The following is a 21,086-nucleotide window of genomic DNA, read 5'->3' on the forward strand; positions in this document are numbered from 1 at the left end:
AACATCCGGTTTTGTTATAACGTTAATATGGATTAAAGGGCATAACGGGAACGTAGGCAACGATATGGCCGATATAGCAGCAAAAGAAGCCAGTGCAGATACCGCGAACTTATTACAAACCAAAATCCCGCTTTCTGACTTCTTTCCATATATCAAAAATGAAGCTAAACACACATGGTGCACAAAATGGCGTTTATGAGCTAGTACGAAAGGCCACTATTACTATCAAATTCAACCGAGTATTCCCACACTTCCGTGGTTTGCAAATGGTACGTATACACGACGTCACATTACTAACATCATCAGACTACGTTTTAATCATGCCTTAACCCCGGTATATTGATCTCGATTTCATATTACGAACGACCCAACTTGTTCCTGTGGAGAACCTCAGGGCGATAGTGACCATTTAATTTTTCATTGCCCCCAATATGCAAGCCAACAGGCCATTTTAATGCAGAAATTAATTAACGTCCACGTACCTTTCCCTACACGACTTTCAGCTTTGTTGTATCAACCTTCTCCTATGATCATTGCTATCTTAAACGAATACCTTGATAACACTCACATCAAATTGTAATTACGATCTAGATTTTCAGTTTTTTTCCCGACATGTTTGTGAAGTTGCATTTCTATATGTTCCGGGTGAGTGGATCTCGCACCAAGAGTTTTATTACTCTCCAATCTTGTACAGTGCAACATGTTTCTATTGCCCAAGATTAATAGGTTATCTGTGTATTCGACCAGTGCAGATAGTTTAATACTTTCATGAACCTACATATACACGATATAATAGTGCTTCTTTCAGTTCATCTATCTAAGTGTAATCGTGCTAAAACCGGTCATTAATGATGTAAACGTGTGCTGTTGTGATGTAAGTGAAATATTTCATTGGACTCGTGACTGGGAAAGAATATATTGAGTCCCAAATAAATATCCGCAAGACAAGACAGACTTTATTGGTCTCTTAGGCGACGGTGTGGAAAACGTTGTAAACCCCTTGCTACTTTGTATTCATTGATTCTTGCACTTGTTTTTTGTTTACTGTGTGAGGCTGTGAGCACGAGTCAGGCACGTGCGTGAGTAGAGTAAGATATTCGACCAGTGTTTGAAGAATTGTTTGGTTAAAATTTAGAATTGTCACATATAGAATTTAGTTAAATATGTTTCTAATGTACTACGTTGGTGAAAACGGAGAACGGGTGTACACACTTGAGGTAACGTCGTGTACAATTATTTAACATTAAAATTTGTTTTTACATTCTGTTAGCTTTTGAAGTTATTAATCATTTAGGCTGGATACTATATTTCGTGGTAATTGTTTTGATTTTCAAAGGACGAAGTGTATAACATACACGGTAAAGCAAAGAACACATCCAAAATGCCGGTCATAGGGGATTACATTGTTACACGTCTGGGAAAAGTGTGTGTAGAGAAAGGGAACCAGAGCAGAGTGTTATCCAGGAATTAGGTTAAAGCAGGTGATGAGGAAAGTAGAAGAGAAGAAGGAGGGAAAGAAAAAGGTGGTGTTTCACGTTGGTATCAACAACTTAAGGCAAGGAGGTATGTACCAACATAGTTGGGGATGTGTGGGATCTGGTAAATGCAGCATGGGTGAAATTTAAAGAAGCAGAGATCGTTATCAGTGGAATACTGTGTAGGAGGGATACTGACTGTGAGGTGATTGGGGATTTATATGAGACTATGGAGTGGATATGTGGGTTGTAATTGGTGGGTAGGAGATAGGGATCTGTGCTCTGATGGCCTTCACTTAAACCGGAGTGGTACGTATAAGTTAGGAAACTTGTTTAGAAGGGTTATAGTGAGGTACATTCAGGGAAACGGGGTGGTGTATGGAGCAGTGATAAGGGATCTGGAAGTCAAGTAGGGATGACATAAAAATGTTCGTGTTGATCTGTAGAAGTGTTGTAAAGAAAGGAATAGAATTAAGTAGTTTAATAAATAATAATAATGGCATGTAATAGCTGCCTCTGTGGATCAGTCGTAGAGTGTCGGCCTCTGGATCCCAAGATAGCGGGTTCAAACCCGGCAGAGGTAGTTGGCTTTTGAAGGGCGGAAAAAAGTCCATTCGACACTCCATGTCGTACGATGTTGGCATGTAAAAGATCTCTGGTGACACATTCGGTTTTTACCCGACAAAATTCATTAAATCTCTGCGATAGACGCCCAAGACAGTTTTGGTTTACTCGGTCTGCCATCTAGTGGGCCTAGAGTAAAACGGAATGTCGAAATTGACGAGCAGACAGCCAGATGGCGTCAAATTGAAATGTCTGCCCACGGTAGCTGAGGCCATACAATTATTATTATTTTTATTTTATGGCATGTAAAAAAAAACAAGCAGGCATCAATTTTGGTAGTGAGACAAAGTCTCTCATAGTGCATTCACACTGCTGGTGGCTTCAAGTAGCCTACCCAGTGGCCTCCACAGTATGCACTAGCCATGCGTCTTGGTAGGTGTGCTAGGTACCAACTGACAAGCCCAACCTAGCAGACAGGGGCGAAACGCTGTCAACCAGGAATGAGTTAGCTGGAAAATTTATAATGTCCAATAATGGACCATTTATATTGGTGCAGGTCTTTCAAAATGACGCTGTATATGCGATCCGCACTTGTATGAGGATGGGGTCCTATCTATGATGAATTCTAACGTTGAAGATGGCACACACCCAGCCCCCAAGCCATCAAAATTAACCAATGAAGGTTAAAATCCGTGGCCAGGCCGGAAATTGAACTCGGGACCCTCTGGACAAAAGGCCAGCATGCTAAATATTGAGCCACAGAGCCAGATATTTAATACCAGATATTGTAATAGGAGTTGAATCATGGCTGAGAAATGATATAATGGATGCAGAAATTTTCTCACGGAGCTAGTGTGTATCGTACAAATGGTAGGAGGGACAGTATTCATGCTGATGAAAGAAGAAATTGTAAGCTACGAAAAAGTTAAAGATGAGAGTCATGAAATTCTAGGTGTAAGGCTCATCTCTAAAGAGAATAGACAACTTGATGTCTTTGGAGTGTACAACCGGGAAAGGGTAACACTGACTCTGACTCGGAATTATTTGATAAGATAATCAGCTATGTGGGAAACAGTATGGAAAGCAATGCGATTGTAGCTGGTGATTTCAATTTACCAAATGTCAATTGCGAAGGTAATGCGAACTACAGGAATGGGATGAGATATAGTACAATATCTGAAGTAGCCTACTTATTTGATTATTGTTTGCCTGAAGGAGCTAGCCTTCTAGCATTCTTTGTTATTAGACATGTTTGCAAATTTAATAACTGGTTCGATAGGAGGCAGTTCAGGTTTAGGAAAGGTTATTCCTCTGAAGCTCAACTTGTGGGATTCCAGCAAGATATAGAAAATATCTTGCATTCAGGAGGTCAAATGGACTGTATTGCGATTGACGTATCTAAGGCATTTGATAGGGTAGATCATGGGAGACCACTGGCATAAATGAGCTGCAGTTGTACTAGACAAAAGAGTAACAGAATGGGTGGCTATATTTCTAGAAAACAGAACTCTGAGAATAAGAGTAGGCGAAGCTTTATCTGATCCTGTAATAATTAAGAGGGTAATTCCTTAAGGCAGTGTTATTTTACCTTTATGTTTTCTTATATGTACGTAGGCAAGTCAATAAGTATCTGCGATTTTGCTCTAATTGTCTTTAGTTTGGCTCTATGGCATTGTGTGCTCAACAGCTGCTTGATGGCACCGTTGTCGACGTCTGTGGTAGGTTTCAGCATTATCAGATCAATACAGCTTGCGCTGTTGCAACATAAAGATGGCCATGCCACACTCCGTTTGCACCAAGGAAGAACAGCGTTCCGTAATCCGATTTTTGTGGTCTGAGGGTGTACCAGGAGCAGAAATTCATAGAAGACTTTCAGCACAATACGAGGGCAATATTTTGCCACATCGAAGTATTTACCAGTGGATTGAACAGTTCAAAAGTGTTCACAGGAGCGTGAAGGAAGAGAAAAGAGCTGGGCATCCATCTGCAGCCGTAACTGACGGCAATATTGAACAAGTGCGTGATATGATCCTGAATAACAGACGAGTGACGGTTGGTGATGTGGCAGGCCATATGCACATTAGCTATGGCTTAATTTTCACAAAGTCTGTTCGAGATGGGTTCCAAAACAACTCAGTGAAGAGCAGAAGCTCAATCGTGTGAGAATCTGTCAGTACCTACTAGACCGTCATGCTAACGAAGGTGAAACGTTTCTGAAACATATCATCACTGGAGATGAAACATGGGTTCATCACTTTGAACCAGAGAGCTCACGTCAGGGCATGGAATGGAAGCATCCCGGATCCCCAGTCAAAAAGAAATTGAAGTCAACCGTCTGCCAGTAAAGTGATACTCACAGTGTTTTGGGACTCTCAAGTGCCAATCCTGGATTATTACCAGAAAGAGGGAAAAACAGTAAACAATGAACGTTACAGTGATATGCTGGTAAACAAGCTGAAACCTGCAATTCGCAACAAACGCAGAGGTTGATTGTCAGAAGGAGGTTTTTATTTTTTATTTTTTGCATGACAATGTGTGACCACAAACCACCGCCCACATCACTCAGACTCTTCAGATGCTTCGTTTTGAGGTGTTGGAGCATCCTGCGTACAGTTCCGATGTCGCCCCATCTATTGGGTCCACTTAAAAAATGCTCTAAGAGGCCGTCGATTCGGCTCCGATCAACAGGTGAAGGAAGCGGTGCATACATGGCTTTTTTTGCAGAGGGTATTAGAGAGCTTGTGAAACGGTGGACCATGTGCATTGAAAAGCAGGGTGACTATATTGAAAAATGATATCAATAAAAAGTGTGTACCCCTTTCGTAATATTATTATAAAAATTGATTGCAGATAATAAAATTACCGACTTGCCCTTGTATAAATGATACGAGTAAAGAAGTAGAATAAGAGATAAGGCTTTTTGTGGATGATGTTATTCTGTATAGAGTAATAAATAAATTACAAGATTGTGAGCAACTGCAAAATGACATCGATAATGTCGTGAAATTGACGGTAGGCAATGGTATGATGATAGACGGGGTTAAAAGTCAAGCTGTGAGTTTCAGAAATAGGAAAAGTCCTCTCAGTTTTAATTACTGCGTTGACGGGGTGAACGTTCCTTTTGGGGATCATTGTAAGTTCGTAGGTATTAATGTAAGGAAAGATCTTCATTGGGGTAATCACATAAATGGGAATGTAAATAAAGGGTAATATCTCCACACATGGTTATGAGAGTATTTTGGGGGTTGTACTGTCCGGCTCTGTTGCTAAATGGTTAGCGTGCTGGCCTTTGGTCACAGGGGTCCCGGGTTCGATTCCCGGCGGGGTCGGGAATTTTAACCATAATTGGTGAATTCCCCTGTATGTGCCGTCTTCATCAGCAGGTCGCCTACGGGAGTCAATTCAAAAGACCTGGAATAGGCTTCTTCAGAGGCCACATGACATTTCATTTCAGGGATTTTAATGAGGATGTAAAGACCCCAACTAGGGTATGGTTCCAGTGTATGGGACCATGCCAGGATTATTTGATCCAAGATCCGAAGAAAAGCAGCTCGATTTGTTCTGCGTGATTTCCGACAAAAGAGTAGCATTGCAAAAGTTGGGCTGGGAAGACTTGAGAGAAAGGAGATGGGCTGCTCAACTAAGTGGTATGTTCTGAGCTGTCAGTGGAGATATGATGTGGAATGACAACGAATAAGTGTGAGTGGTGTCTTAAAAGTAGGAAAGATTAAAATATGAAGATAAAATTGGAATGCAAGAGGACAAATGGGGGCAAGCATTCGTTTATATGAAGGGGAGTTAGGGTTTGGAATAACTTACAAAGGAGATGTTGAATGAATCTCCTATTTGTTTGCAATTATTTAAGAAAAGACTTAGGAAAACAACAGATAGGGAATCTGTCACCTGGGTGACTGCCCTAAATGCAGATCAGTAGTGATTGATTGAGAAACCATATTATCATTATCATGACAAAACAGAGCTCTAGATTATCTGTCTTTTGGATTTACAAAATTTCAAGAGGAATTCTCCTGTGACCTTGTTGAGATGAGGCGACACATGTTCAGTGATGCATATAGTGTAGCTGAGATTTATCACCAGGAATTCTGCTTCACAGGCTTGCACTATCCTTATTTAAAAGTTGCAGGAACTTCGTTTTGGCTGTCACAAATTTGTTGATGATTATATAGTCACATAGGCCTGTATTGCTTGCCAGATTTTTCTTCTGTGAATGGCATACCCAGAGCGGTAAGTTTATTTGTCCTATTCCATATCAGAGCTAAATTTTATCTTCGCCATCTCCACGCAGCATCTGTAAAGAGCTCATCCAACAACTTATTATTATGGGAACTTCTTGTTTTCATTGTGAGATATGGGGAGAAAAAAAGAAAGCGTCACAATTTGCAGTGTATAGATCTGACGGACAAGAGTTTACAGACTGCAGCCGTAGAAAGTGCAGCCTATATGTAGCCGTATGATCATTCCTGTATTATAATAGTTAAATGATTCTGTGGCCAGTGGGGTACAAGAATTTGTTTTAGTAAGGTATTCAGAGACGCAAAACTCGAATACAGATTCCACTTGTAGTGTACAATTCTTGGTATGGTTTCGGTAACAGTGTTTCTTGTACATCTTGCAAATATAGTAGATAACTAGTTCATGACAGCATTTGGTCAGGCATGGTTTATGGTGGAAGTCATATATAGCAAAGCATATTATTACATATATTTTATACAAAATATGATTGCACTTGGGCAAAGTGGCAGTGGTGTTCGTTTATCACGGTTGGTAGATGACAATAGGGTGAGGTGTGGGCATGACAATGGACTGAGTACAGTCGTCACTTGAGTCTCGCATTTCCAATAGGACAAGATCTAATTTAACACTGTTAAATGTAACAGATATTCTGCTTTAGGTTCACACATTAAAGAAACTAATCATCACTTCTCCACAATACAACAGTACATGGACATTCTTTGTTTTAATCAAAAGGGCCTTCTTCTCAATGCCTTAGAAGAATATTTTATATCATTAGATCAATATTCTAACCGTGCATTAAATTTGAATGAAATCTCTGAGAAGACAAACGTATTTATGGATTCAGTTATCCCCACAATTTCCAAGTATTAGGCCAGATTACGCAAGTCGAGTCATATCAGTGACTCTCCAAATGTCTCCCCTTATCCCCTACTTGTATCTCCCCCTCCGCCCATCCCCTTTCTCCTCAAATACCCCTCTCCTTCCTGCTTCTTCATCCTTCGTCACGCCACTACTAGCTCTAAGTTAGTGTGTCTTTGACAACTGGGTCAAGTGTCACACAGTGACCTCGAAGGGTAACTTAACTTCCCGTTATTTGTTAACAAATTTTTTTTTACCCGTGCCTCTCTTAGCTTCGATTGGTAAACCTTTTTCTTTTTAGATATTCGTATTTAATGCCCGTAGGGTGGATGCAAACTCACTTTTTGAACATCAGGATATCCTTCAAATATTCCATCTTTGATGATTGATCATTTTGGCTAATTAGTTGTTTTATGAACTACATACATGAGATTCATTCTATGGTTCATAAATTAGACAGTGGTATAAATGTTACTCTCATAGGACTCAATGTGTTCGAGATGAAATAATTTCTTCATGGCCCAATTTAATCCATTAGTGTTTGATATTTATGCATGGTTTTAAGCCCATGATACTTTCCTGTGCTTCAGAAAGGCTGTAACTAACAAGAACCAAGGATACATCATTCTTTATCCTTACCATTCATTGTTGAATCACACTTAGTGAGCATGGCGGCAAGTAGTACAGGGTTTTGTGCAACGGTCAAGATTTTTATTTTATTCACGTGACAGAGGCTTGTAAATATAGCTGTCCTGAAAATCGGACACTATGCACAGGGAGTCCTACTGTCTCAGACATTTGCATTCCCTTACTAGTTTGATGGTGAGTGAAATACTGGAAGTTTTGGAGGAAAAACCGATATTTGGAGAGGAGCAGCACATCAAACCTGATGACTGGTGTGAAATGGTTGATGATAATGCCAGATGAGTACGAGGGTAATCTAAATTACGTTGGTAGAAACCTACTTCTGAGTAAATGTGAAGGGCAAATTGCTTGAATAAAATATGAAAAAGGGAAGGCTAGGTCCAGTGGTAGTCAAAATATTACTGAAAGTTTACAGATGGAACTTAAAAATCAGAAAACCATGTAAACGGAATAGTCATACGAAAATAGTCATACGCAAGATCGGGCCCTGTCTGCCTCCCTCCACCTCATCCCCCATAAGATGATGTGGACAAATTGTGAAATTCCACTAGACTTCTTTCTCTGCCAACGGCTATAGGATACCTTTCCACCTTTCCAGGTGTATACAGCAATGTAAAATGAAAGGCTGAAATAATTTGGACTTGGAAGTGAAGTCCTGCCTCTCACTGATGCAGGTAGAACTGAATCAAACAAGGGGCATACAATATTCTTTGACAACTACTTTACATTCCTGAAATTGGTAAGACACCTGGCTTCAAAGGGAATAAGTGCAACAGGGAGATTTCAAGAAAGCCAGACAGAGAATTGCCCCCTTCAGAGAAAGGCAGACGGGAAAAAGAATGGGATCATACGACTGCAGGAGTTTTGGCGGTGCGTTGCTGGTGCACTGAAATGACAACAGTGTTGCCACTGCTGGTACGAACTATAAACAGATAAACGATGCATCAAGGTGGTCCAGCGTAAAAAAATATGGAAAGTATCTGTACCGTAACGAAAGCTGTTCAAGTCCTATAAGTGGCATCCGAAGAGTGGATCAGCTTGACCAGTTTGGACTTCACCTGAAATGCTTCTGTGGATATCATAATCGGTAAATACATAACTGTAAATAGCGTATACAGTATTGTGATACGTCTTCAGTGGAAATTGTAGATCTACTTTACAGTGTAAATTGGATAAGATAATCCATCACTCTAACACTACCTAGCTTGAAACATCATTGTACAATATAATGCTGAGTAACTAGTATTGTTGTCCTGACCTGAGTGCATAACGTCCGATACATCGGAAGGCCTGTGGGGATAAAACTATCACTTGTATGAACTTTCTGATTGTTGGATCCTGCAATTATTAAGAGTGGAAATTTGTTTTTAAATTGAAATAAACACAAAAAATTAACTTTATGCACTAATGGGTTAAACTATTTGTTTTGAACATCTTATCAACCATTGTCAGGTTGTTTTGCCTATAATTTGTACATAATCTTTTGAATATTTTAAAACATTGTAAATTTGTATGATGCAACCTGTACACAATTGGACCATTCCTATCAAGTTTTTAAATTAGTCTTTTCTCATTATTTCAGAAGACTAGTGTCAAGAGAAAATTTAAGAATTTTAATGTGGACTAAAGTGTTTTACAATGTATTTATACTTTTAGCTCAGGGTTTGCAAACCCCATTTTATTTCATGATTGAGTTCTTATTTTAATTTAACTCGTTTAAATGAATAGTTGAAGATGACTGAGTGATAGGTCGAAAGTAGTCCTATTCTTACAAAATATATTATACCCTTTAGGGCTTAAGTAAATGGATAAATGACTGAAAAAATGGTGGGCTTAAATAACTTGCATGCTTACCTGTCCACAAAAAATAAAAATGCACCAAACTAGCAGCCGGACAGAGATCGTGTCTGGTTCTTGCGATGAGAGTGTTGATAGGACAGGTATACTACTGTATTATTAGTATAAATGAGGAGCTGCGTAAAATTCAAACCAATTAATTGATGAAAGTACAGTCAGTTATGTAATCACAATTAATGACAATATTATTTACAATCTGATGCACTCATGGTGAAAAAAAAAATGCCAAGAATAGCTTACATTATAAATTTGAGTGACGATGTTCGTGTGTTTCAACTCATGTGAGCTAGTGACCAGGTCCTCAGTGTACAACACCATTGGCCTAAAACATAAATTATGGCACTAGGATTAGCAACATTTTGCAGAAAAGAAATTTAAAACTGAAATTCCCTTCCATCCGGGAGATATGTACAACATAATCATGAAAATATAACTAAGTTAAAACCCAACCAAAAAGACCTAGAGACCGGGCGAGTTGGCCGTGCGTGTAGAGGCGCGCGGCTGTGAGCTTGCATCCGGGAGATAGTAGGTTCGAATCCCACTATCGGCAGCCCTGAAAATGGTTTTCCGTGGTTACCCATTTTCATACCAGGCAAATGCTGGGGCTGTACCTTAATTAAGGCCACGGCCGCTTCCTTCCAACTCCTAGGCCTTTCCTATCCCATCGTCGCCATAAGACCTATCTGTGTCGGTGCGACGTAAAGCCCCTAGCAAAAAAAAAAAAAAAAAAAAAAGACCTAGAAGTTACTTGTGGCGCGATTCCACTAAGCTGGATAAGTGTGAACTCACAACCCTTGGGTAATCTTCCCGGTTACCTGACAATCTAACGATCAAACAATAAATCAAATAATACACAAGGATATCACCCATTATGTACACAAAGATATTGACAGGCAAAAAAATCCTCTGTCATATAAATAAATATCTCATCTGGAAAGGAAAGGAACAAAATACAGTATGCGACTTTAAAAATGGGCGTTCACCACCTGGGGTGAAGTAACTGTCAACGACCTACCAAGTGGGAGAGTGAGAGCTCCCAGACGAACAAAAAATTGTAAACAAACCCCAGTTCTGACCTAGCCTCCACCACCTTTCTGCTCTCAATACCAGGTAAGGGCTTTCACTTCCGTCTTACCACGACAAATATTTGTGCTTTTATACACCTTCTTGCAACAAGCAAGGAATCAAATTCTCTTTCTAAATGAAAACCTACAACCTGTTTTCCAGTCATTGACCGGGTCAGGGATGTGATGAATGAAGCAGATATAGGCTATTAGTACGATGGGGTCGCCACTCCCAAAGTGATATATTAATGACTGATAAATGCTATGAAATGAGAATGGAGAGTGTTGCTGGAATGAAAGATGACAGGGAAAACCGGAGTACCCGGAGAAAAACCTGTCCCGCCTCCGCTTTGTCCAGCACAAATCTCACATGGAGTGACCGGGATTTGAACCACGGTGTCCAGCGGTGAGAGGCCGACGCGCTGCCGCCTGAGCCACGGAGGCTCTCTCGTTCTAAATGTCAGGCTCAATTATCAGACCGTTCCTTGGGTCTAATTCATTTAATCAAAGTGCTATCACGTACTATTTCCTCACAGAAACACAGCGCTATTCACATATGGCGCAACATCATGCCCTCAAGACCCCAGTTCGAGTCTAGTGTTTGTTAGTGTGAAACTCGGTCAGAAATTTTGACGGCATTACTTACAACATGGTATCAGATAAATTATGCGTGTGCATCATGCACATTCTACAGTAATTTAACCTTTCTATCCTTCCCGATGTCTGAGAATGACAACTTTCATTTTGATGATTCTTATTTACAGCACAATTTGTGTTACCATGCACAAGGAATATTCTGACATAACTCTAAAAAGAAACCAACTTAAGTTACTCCCAACTCCCTTATCACCCGTAACATACTATAACAAACTGTACAAGTCCCAAAATTATTAACTATATACTGTCATTTGGGGTAATTTCGGACACTTAGCGATTTTTTTTGTTTATGTTCCTTATTAATGAATTTAATTTATATTGTTTTAATTTCTACGTCTAGGTACATATCTAAGAGATAAAATGAACACCGGAAGAAACACAAAAACACACATCGTCGTGTTTAAAAAGATATTAAAATGTGTCCGAAGTTACCCCATATGTTGGGGTAAATTCGGACAGGCAGTGTTTTTAAGTTACCGTCCGCGATTACCTCATGTATGGGGTTATTTCGGACAGTTATTTGCAAAAAAAAAATATATGTGCATGAAATAGCAGAATTATTCGTTATTTACCTAACAAAACAAACAAAACTTTGCCGCAAAATGCAATGTAGTTTACTTTCTATTCAATTTAGTCATTCGTGTGGATTATTTACACAACGTCTGTATCAGAGGTGAATATTCCCCTTTTCTCTTTTGGTGTAGGTAGAATTTTGGCAATCTGGTCCTTCAGAACTGTGTCCTTATCCTCGACACTCGGAAACACAAACATTTTCTTGCTTCCCCTGTGTGACCGTAGGAATTTTACGACGACGTCCTGAGCTCCTGTGTTGACCGAAACTTTCTAGTCCAAGTGTGGAACTGCATGGTTGGTCATCTGATAATTGTGGAACTTCCTCCTGATTTTCTACAGTAGTTTCACTGTCACGAAAGTGACCACCCACGATAGATTTTCCTGGAGGAACATTCTGTTTACGACGGCGAGATGATGCGGTAGAACCAGAGCCGTCACAAGCATTTGAATCTGATGTTTCTGGAAACCTTTTAAGGACTCTCTGGGGGTTGAGAGGAATTAATTCAGTGCTGTGAAAGCCACTTCTGATATTATCTGCTTTTCGCACCTCAATCTTATCTAGAGTTTCCTTCAGAAGAGATGAGAAAGCATCTCTAGATATAGGCCCACGTGTACACTTCTTCCAGTTCGTCAGCAGATCCCTCCAGGCTTTTTTAAGTGGCCCAAAAAAGCACACATCTAAAGGTTGTAGAATATGTGTGCTATTTGGTGGGAGAAGGATAAAAGAAATGTTGTGTTTTTCACATTCTTGAACAACTGAGAGAGACACATGACTCGATAAATTGTCCCCGATCATGACTTTTGGTCCATCCAGCTGTTTCAAATACAGCAGTGCCACCGTTAAGAACCAGTCTTCAAAAATCGGTAGATTGAACCATCCACTTTTGTTCCTGTTGTATCGGGTGCCAGGAGGGTCACCTTCTTGCCAGGTATCCCACAGATGCTCAGACTTGTACAAAACGTACGGGGGCAGTAGTTTTCCATCCCCACTTGCACACATCATGACAGAAATACTCGTCTTGGAGAAGTCCATTACTCTCTCCGCATGCTTAATCCCTCTCCTAACAATTATGTGTTTCTTCCCAGGGTCGTCACTTAAGTTGGTTTCGTCATAGTTTATGACATTTTCCGGTGGAATGTTTTCCAGAGTGGATTGCACGTTAACAAAAAATTTGCGCACGGACTCCGAGCTAACCTCAGCACGAGCTCTCTTAATGTTCTCTGAGAGGCGAACGGAGAGAATGCTGGAGTGCTTCTTTAAGAAAGACCTTGCCCATTCGACGCCTGGAAGATTCTGGGTAAAACTCCTCTCCTTTCTTCCAATCCTGTCAAGGTACCCCTTTACAATATATCGAATATCACCTGAAGTGAGAGGATATCCCCAGTGTGCTGCTCGGACGATCCCGTGTACAAGCATTTCCTCCTCTTCAGTGTCCAGGACAGGTGGTGCGCCGATTGCTTTGGGGTTGGTGCGGTTCACCTTATTCTCCAGGGTTGATCGTGGTACCTGAAAATACTCCGCTGCTTTGCGGTAGGACATTTTTCCAGCTTTAATGGCATTTACTGCTGCATCGAGTTTACTTTTCTCATAGTTGCAATACAACTGTCCTCCTAATCTTCTCTTGTACACACGCAGCATAGTCCGAAATTACCCCAGCCTTGCACAGATTCACAGAAAAATGTGTGTAGAACGAAGTGTTTAAAGATAAACTTCATAGAAGCTTCACAGATACTTTCAAATACAACAGAACAAATGGTACACAATAGTGAACAGCAGGTGGACTCTTTTAATACCTGTGTACACTAAGAAGTTCCCGTACCAAGTCAAGGCTATAATGAAGCCAATTACCGGGCGAGTTGGCCGTGCGCATAGAGGCGCGCGACTGTGAGCTTGTATCCGGGAGATAGTAGGTTCGAATCCCACTATCGGCAGCCCTGAAGATGGTTTTCCTTGGTTTCCCATTTTCACACCAGGCAAATGCTGGGGTTGTACCTTAATTAAGGCCAGGGGTTGAAAAATACCGGGCGCCCAGTCGCCATGGCGCCTGAAAATTTTAACCTGGCGCCTGAATTTTCAAATTCGGTTTTGAAAATTATTTTTTGAAATCCGGAGTTCCCTTACATGTACTTTTCCATTACTTTACAAAGTAACAAGTCGTGTGGTGTTTTACGTTTTTTTTTTTTTTTTTCTGTAGCTCACATTTATTCTAATATGTGCAATAAACATTTTCTGTGCTTTTGGCAGAGTCTTGAATTCTGTAATTGCTCTTCGTACCTTGGAACTGAACGTTTCAGTTCTGCGCGGGAGCTGCCTAGCGGTCATGGGTGATATTGTTGTAACCCGCCAAACAAGTATCCTTTCATGTGGGACATATCGTAACACGAGTTCTATTACAAATGATCAGCTATCGGTAGCCGAGTACAAAGATCAGACCAGAGTTGTGGAGAAATGCAGAGAACTACTACGTTAAATAATTCCACTAACACTACATTACCGCCATCCATCCCGTGACTAACCGCAAATACAGTAGTTGCTAACCGTTCCTCAACCATTGCCGCCAAAGCAGTGCTGATAAATTCCCGTGGAATTCATTCTTTGCATTTAGAACATACGGAATTACGTGTTTATCAATTCTTGCATTTTCACCGAACAATATTTATACTTTTAATTTAGTTACAGCATTTTGGTATTGAACAGTTTGCACTTTATAAATACGGTTGTTTTTATTCCTGCGCGTATATGGAAAATTGGCAACGTAGCATCAGACATCGAAGCCCGCGAAATCGGAAGCTATTTTACGTTTCTGTGCTATACTTGAGAAAACCGGCAAAATGAAACGTACAGCACCGCGCGAATTGACTGATGCGAGTAACAGTGTACTCTTTCATAGGGCCCGTAAATGTAACACAAAGTGATACAGAAGGGAGTGAATGTGAGAAAACACTTGATGGAAGTGCCGACTGTAGAGTTCAGGACGACAATGACCAGCTTGAAATCAAAAATACGTGGAAATTTCAATTTTCAGGCAAACGGAAATTTCAGCGAAGTGCGTAAAGAAAATTAATGCTAATGTCACAGCATATGAATGCATTGTACATGGCAAAACTTATCATATTGCAAAAAATAACAGACCCTAGACTGATTTTGAAGGTTTGGTTACATTGTTACGCAAGCTGAATGTTACTGATTCAGAGAAGTATGAGAATGATACACAATGCAGAGAATCGTAGCTTGAATTACAGCCGTGGCTGTGCTATGAAGAAGGAATTGCGAAGTGTAAATTATGCAGTAACTTTCGTAGTATTGCCGATAAACATTCTAAAGGTGTATCCGAATTTTCAGGACCATTTAAATTGGAAACGTTTAAAACATACGAAAAATCCTATCCTCACTCGAAGTGTCAGGAGGCTGAAAATGGTGTAACAGCCCCAAAGGGCCTTGGCCTACCAAGCGATCGCTGATCAGCCCGGAGGCCTGCAGATTATGAGGTGTCGTGCGGTCAGCACGGCGAATCCTCTCGGTCGTTATCCTTGGCTTTCTTGGCGGAGGCCGCATCTCACCGTCAGATAGCTCCTCAATTGTAATCATGTAGGCTGAGTGGACCTCGAACCAGCCCTCAGATCCACGTCAACATCCGTAACCTGGCCGGGAATCGAATCCGGGGCTTCCGGGTAAGAGGCAGGCACGCTACCACTACACCGCGGGGCCGGCAGGAGTCTGAAAGTTTCATGAAAAATCCCGAATGTGTACTTTAAGCGAGGTGCGTCAAGAAAATGAATGCTAATATGTTACAGCATAAGAATGCATTGTTCATGGCATCTTATACTGAAAAAAAAAACCGAACCCTATACTGATTTTGAAGGTTTGTTTGCATTGTAAAGCAAGTTGAATGTTACTGGTGGGAAATCAAACAGGCACATGTAGTGTAATTTTAAAAGACGCTGACCTTGAAGGTGACCGGTGATTATTTGGGTTAGTATCTCTTAAAATATAAATTTCCATTCTTATATGCAATGAGACTATACTACTTAAGGCCACATTTCAAAAATAATACGTAGCTTGATCCTAGTCTAACCTGTGGTGTTCATAATGTATATTTGCAAAAAATGTGCTGGCTCCTGATAAAAAGGGGCTGGCTACTGAATTATTCCTATTTTCTTCTACCCCTGATTAAGGCCATGGCCGCTTCCTTCCAACTCCTAGGCCTTTCCTATCCCATCGTCGCCATTAGACCTATCTGTGTCGGTGCGACGTATAGCCCCTAGCAAAAAAAAAAAATGAAGCCGACAACAACGACCATTATTAACGTGACAATTTCGTAAGTAACGCAGGATATATGCGCTAAATATGGCGCAGAAATTCGTCTTGAATTCAAAAAATTCGAGCGCGGGAATTCTATCTTGGAAAATTCAGTGACCAACCGTGAAACGAGAAAGTACCATTTTGTCCGAAATTACCTCCTGCGTCCAAAATAACCCCAAATGACGGTACCTTAAGAGCTTTAATAACTTCAAAATCATCTTAATAAATGGCCTGATGGGCTCATACGACATGATCTTAACCTTACCCTACTTGCCAAAGGGCTTAACTAACTGGTATTTATATAGCTAATCACTAACTTTCTGCGTAACTGTCACTAATCCTACCACATGCTACCAACCTTGGTTCACTTAGCTCATTTTAGGCGACCATCTGCTCTCTCCATTGAGACCCGGCTATGCCATTTAGCCAGACGTGATGAAGACATTGTCCATGGTCGATCCTGTCGTACTGATGTCTCCAGGTAGGCCCATCATAGGTATCTTCTTGATGCTCGGCTTGAAGTTCGCGTACACACGGTCTTGCAAGTTGTTACAGGAATTACTGGAATGAAATACTCAGTTATTTAACCGCACAGCACAATCGTCATTCAAACTCCATTTTTTGTGTATAGGGTGTAGAAACCGAAGCCAAGCCAGGGGATCCACAGCGATACATACTTGAGTCTGGTACGTGGCTATTTGACTGCTTCCCACGGTGGTTGTTTTAATGTAGAATAATCAAATTTGTCATTTATTAATGGCGTTAGACATACCATCATGTTCACAAAATTCTGGGGATTATTTTCATCCTTTTATCTCCCTGAAAAACTCTCAGGGAGACGAGATGTCACTTAATTCCCGTAACATGGTAAACCTGTCTCTTCCCGCCTTAAATGCTGTTAAGGTGGCGTGGTACTTCCCAAAACAAAATTCTTATGTCTCCTTCCTTCTCCAACACGTCTTCTGTTTCACTCATACATGGTCACACCCTTCCTAGGGAACTGCGTTCTATTCAGCTTCGCGCCCATATGCTTGGTGTCATATTGCGCAATATTACAATTGCGTTAAATATCGCATATCAAGTCATGAACAGTATGGTTAAATGTGTATTGATTAGGTGGAATAAAACATCAAGTTACAAACTAGGATAGTTAAAATTGATTCACGGATGGCTATTGTGACAGAGGCCTACTTGCTTTAATTAGTTATTGCTTATGATAATGCCATACATTATCTTGGCATATTAATGTCTTATTACAGGTTTCAATCTGTAGATAGCAGTGGTGTATTGCTGCTTGCCTTCCAAGCCACAGTATTAAAGTGGGTGGAGTATCACTTTACTTACTTCCTTGCTAAACTGATGTCAGAGAACAAGGGCTTAAACCAATATCAAGAGAACTTCTGATCCAATTTAAATTCTAGTGGGGGTGTGGTTTTTTTTTTTTTGGTCCAATTGTCGACCCAGATTGAAAATGAAGAAAGTGCAGGATAGTGCTCTTCTTATCTCTCTTACAAAGTCCAACAGATCAAACTATTATTATAACCAAATATAAAACATTCAGTCAATGCCACTGGTAAAAAACTGAATTATGAATCAACTTAGCCAAGCCATGATGAAAGCAATACTTCAGGTGTCTCCCTGCAGGGTTGTCCCAGAAATAAGTACTGTCGTTGTTCCGTAGATATTCAGTGTGATATTTTAAATGGGAAGCTGCTCAAAATAAGAAAAAAAATTATGACCGAAATTGTGGAGAGTGCAGACTAAATTTTCACATCTTGAAAGCAATACTTCATGTGTCTCCCTGCAGGGTTGTCCCAGAAATAAGTACTGTCATTGTTCCGTAGATATTCAGTGTGATATTTTAAATGGGAAGCTGCTCAAAATAAGAAAAAAAATTATGACCGAAATTGTGGAGAGTGCAGGCTAAATTTTCACATCTTGAAAACAAATTCAGTATTACTAATCAGGAGATGGAGACTTGTAACAATAATGATCATAAAGCCATGTCGAGAGTAATTAAACTAGCCAAGCAAGATTCCTCAAATGCCAAATATTCATTTCTTCTTGAGCAAATAGTGAATTTCAAGAAATCCCAGATGGACAGAATCCACTGTAGGAAATGCATATCACCCAAAGGTTACAGGTATGCTGGGAAAAATTATTCTGAAGTTGCCTTCTAAGAGCATACCGTCTCCCAGTATTTGGGTGATACTTCATGTGCCACAGGAGTTATGAACCTTATCAAAGGGAGGTTAACCTAGAATATGAATATTTTAATGAGGCTGAAAGAATCTATTCCTTGATGGTGAATGAAATGGCAATAAAACAACAGTTGCAATGTAACAAAAATCTAGATGCTTTGTTTGGTCACAAAACCACATCTGTTCCAAGTAGCTCCCAGAATACTGGGGGAAATAATATATTTGAAATTAAGAACGTCAAGAATGTGAGCGAGTCTGGAATTCTTGCCAATAATATGCTTTGTTTTATGATAGCGGGCTTATACGCTAAGTACAGACTGCCAGCCGCGTAAGTTACTTCTTTACCAAACGAATCTCAGGCAAGGAACTATTTAATTTGACACTGTCCATAATCAGAGAAATTGAAGCTTTTGGATTTCTTATAGTATGTCTCGTTTCAGATAATCGTAAGACCGATGTTAATACGATGGGGTACATTTCTAAACAAGATTTTGAAGCCGCAAGTTACTTGTCCAAATAAACCGAACTGACCCTTATTTCTTGTATTTGACCAATGTCACATTTTAAGGAACTCAAGAAACACTTTTAGAGAAGATCATGTTTGACAGAGAGGATCAAGTAAGTGGCTCTCACGAGAAAAGTATGTATGAATTGCAACAAAATCAAGTGATGAAACCTGTTCACTCTTTGGCTCTAAAACATATAAGCTGCAACGATCATGATAATTGTACAGTTCCATTTTCCCGGGTCCTAGTGTTGGCTACTGAATGCATGATTCGAAGCAGTGTATCGATTCATTCAAGTGTCCGAGTGAATCGATTCACAGAAACGGCGAGTTCACTAGCGGGACACTGGACGTTGGCTGGGAGCCTAGCTTCCGCTGCAGCGAGACATTGAATCATGGCATACTGAAAGAATTGTGGGAGCAAGCACGGCTCAGTGAGACACAAGATATACACGGCTCCTTATCGGCTCACTGGACACTGGCGGAGAGCCGAGCTTCCGCTGCAGCGAGACATACAGTGAATCATGCCACACTGAAAATATCGTGGGTGCAAGCATGGCTCAGTGAGACACAAGATACACACGGCTCCTTATCAACACACTGGACACTAATGATACCAATATAAATTTACTTATTCGGGACAAATATTTCAGGTTCCCTATGGGAATCAACCTCTATAACACTGGACACTGGCGGAGAACAGAGCTTCCGCTGCAGCGAGACATACAGTGAATCATGGCACACCGAAAGAATCGTGGGCGCAAGCCCGGCTCAGTGAGACACAAGATACACACGGCTCCTTATCGGCACACTGGACACTGCTGGGGAGCCGAACTTCCTCTGAAGCAATACATACAGAGCCATGGTACACTGAAAGAATTATATGCTATAATGGACTCTTGAGCTCAGCTTTTTTGAAAATAATACCCACTTGCATTCACTGTCCTCTTCTTACAGGGAGGTTTAAATAATAGATGGATTTATTTGCAGTGTTAAAACGGTAGTCAAAATATAATTCTAAAGTAGCTAGTAAGTAGGTAGGCTATTAGGTTACACTATTTATTAGTTTAATGAATCTTAGTACTAAAACTTAGTTGACATTTTACAAATAATTAACTCGACTCTAGCCTGCCCTATGAGTCATGCTCATGACCACTCAAAAGTACCTGTTTTATATTGGGAAGAACGGCTCTCTCAGTTCGTATGTCACATCGTTGCACAAGACTTCAATCATATGTGGACAGTAAGTGAGCTGACTGGCGCAATAACTTAACCAACAGTATGTACAGTGGGCTACTGTACATCTCGGGTAGCCTATACAAAATATGACGATTTAAAAAATCCTCTGCTGATAGAAAAATACATATTTTCAAAAATGACTGAGTGAGTTGGACGTGCGGTTAGTATCGCGTAGCTATGCACTTGCATTCGGGGGATGTTGGGTTCGAATCCCACCGTTAGCAGCCGTTAAGATGGTTTTCCATAGTATCCCCATTTTCACACCAGGACATGCTGGGACTGTACCTTAATTAGGCCATGGCTGCTACCTTCCTAATACCAGACCTTTCTCATCTTGCATCGCCGGAAACCTTTGATGTATTAGAGTGACTAGCACTTATTTCTATGAAAGGAGTTCATAGTATGAAGACCAGATGGCAGCAGCGAGCACTGAATGCTGTTGCTGCTGTCTTACCAGTACATACTACACAGATGCAGTAGGAGCAGTGACTCTAATGTGCCGTGAATCGGATCACTGTATCGATTCACATAAACGGAATCGCATCGATTCAGTAAAATGAATCGAATGTCCCATCACTACTGGGTACTGTTGGCGTGCCTCGTCTATTCTGTCTTATTGAGATATGATCTGTTATTAACGGTGTCCTCCAGTGTCCTTCCCCGATCTGCAATGTCCATCCAGTGGGTTCTTGTTCTTCCCACTATCTGCTTTCCTGCCACATGCCTATCAAAGTTAACATAAGCTGTCCTTGTTGTCTCCATCCTCATTACAGGTTCTAACCATTTCAGTCTGGACATGCTGACCCGATCTAACAATGATGTCTCAATCCCAGCTTCCTGTCTAACCATGTAATTCCTTATTCAGTTTTGATTTTTGAATTGTCGATC

General features: G+C 40.6%; 1 long non-coding RNA gene across 1 annotated transcript in view; it reads left to right on the top strand.

Annotated features, from left to right (window-relative positions):
- The first annotated feature begins 875 nt into the window (after nucleotides 1–875).
- LOC136874324 (uncharacterized) overlaps nucleotides 876–21,086 on the top strand; it is a 34,341-nt gene continuing 14,130 nt past the window's right edge. Inside the window, exon 1 of the long non-coding RNA XR_010860254.2 lies at nucleotides 876–1,217. This is a non-coding gene — a long non-coding RNA (uncharacterized lncRNA). The remainder of the gene's footprint in view (nucleotides 1,218–21,086) is intronic.

Source organism: Anabrus simplex, chromosome 5, assembly GCF_040414725.1.
Source record: "Anabrus simplex isolate iqAnaSimp1 chromosome 5, ASM4041472v1, whole genome shotgun sequence".
Classification (NCBI taxonomy): Eukaryota; Metazoa; Arthropoda; class Insecta; order Orthoptera; family Tettigoniidae; genus Anabrus; species Anabrus simplex.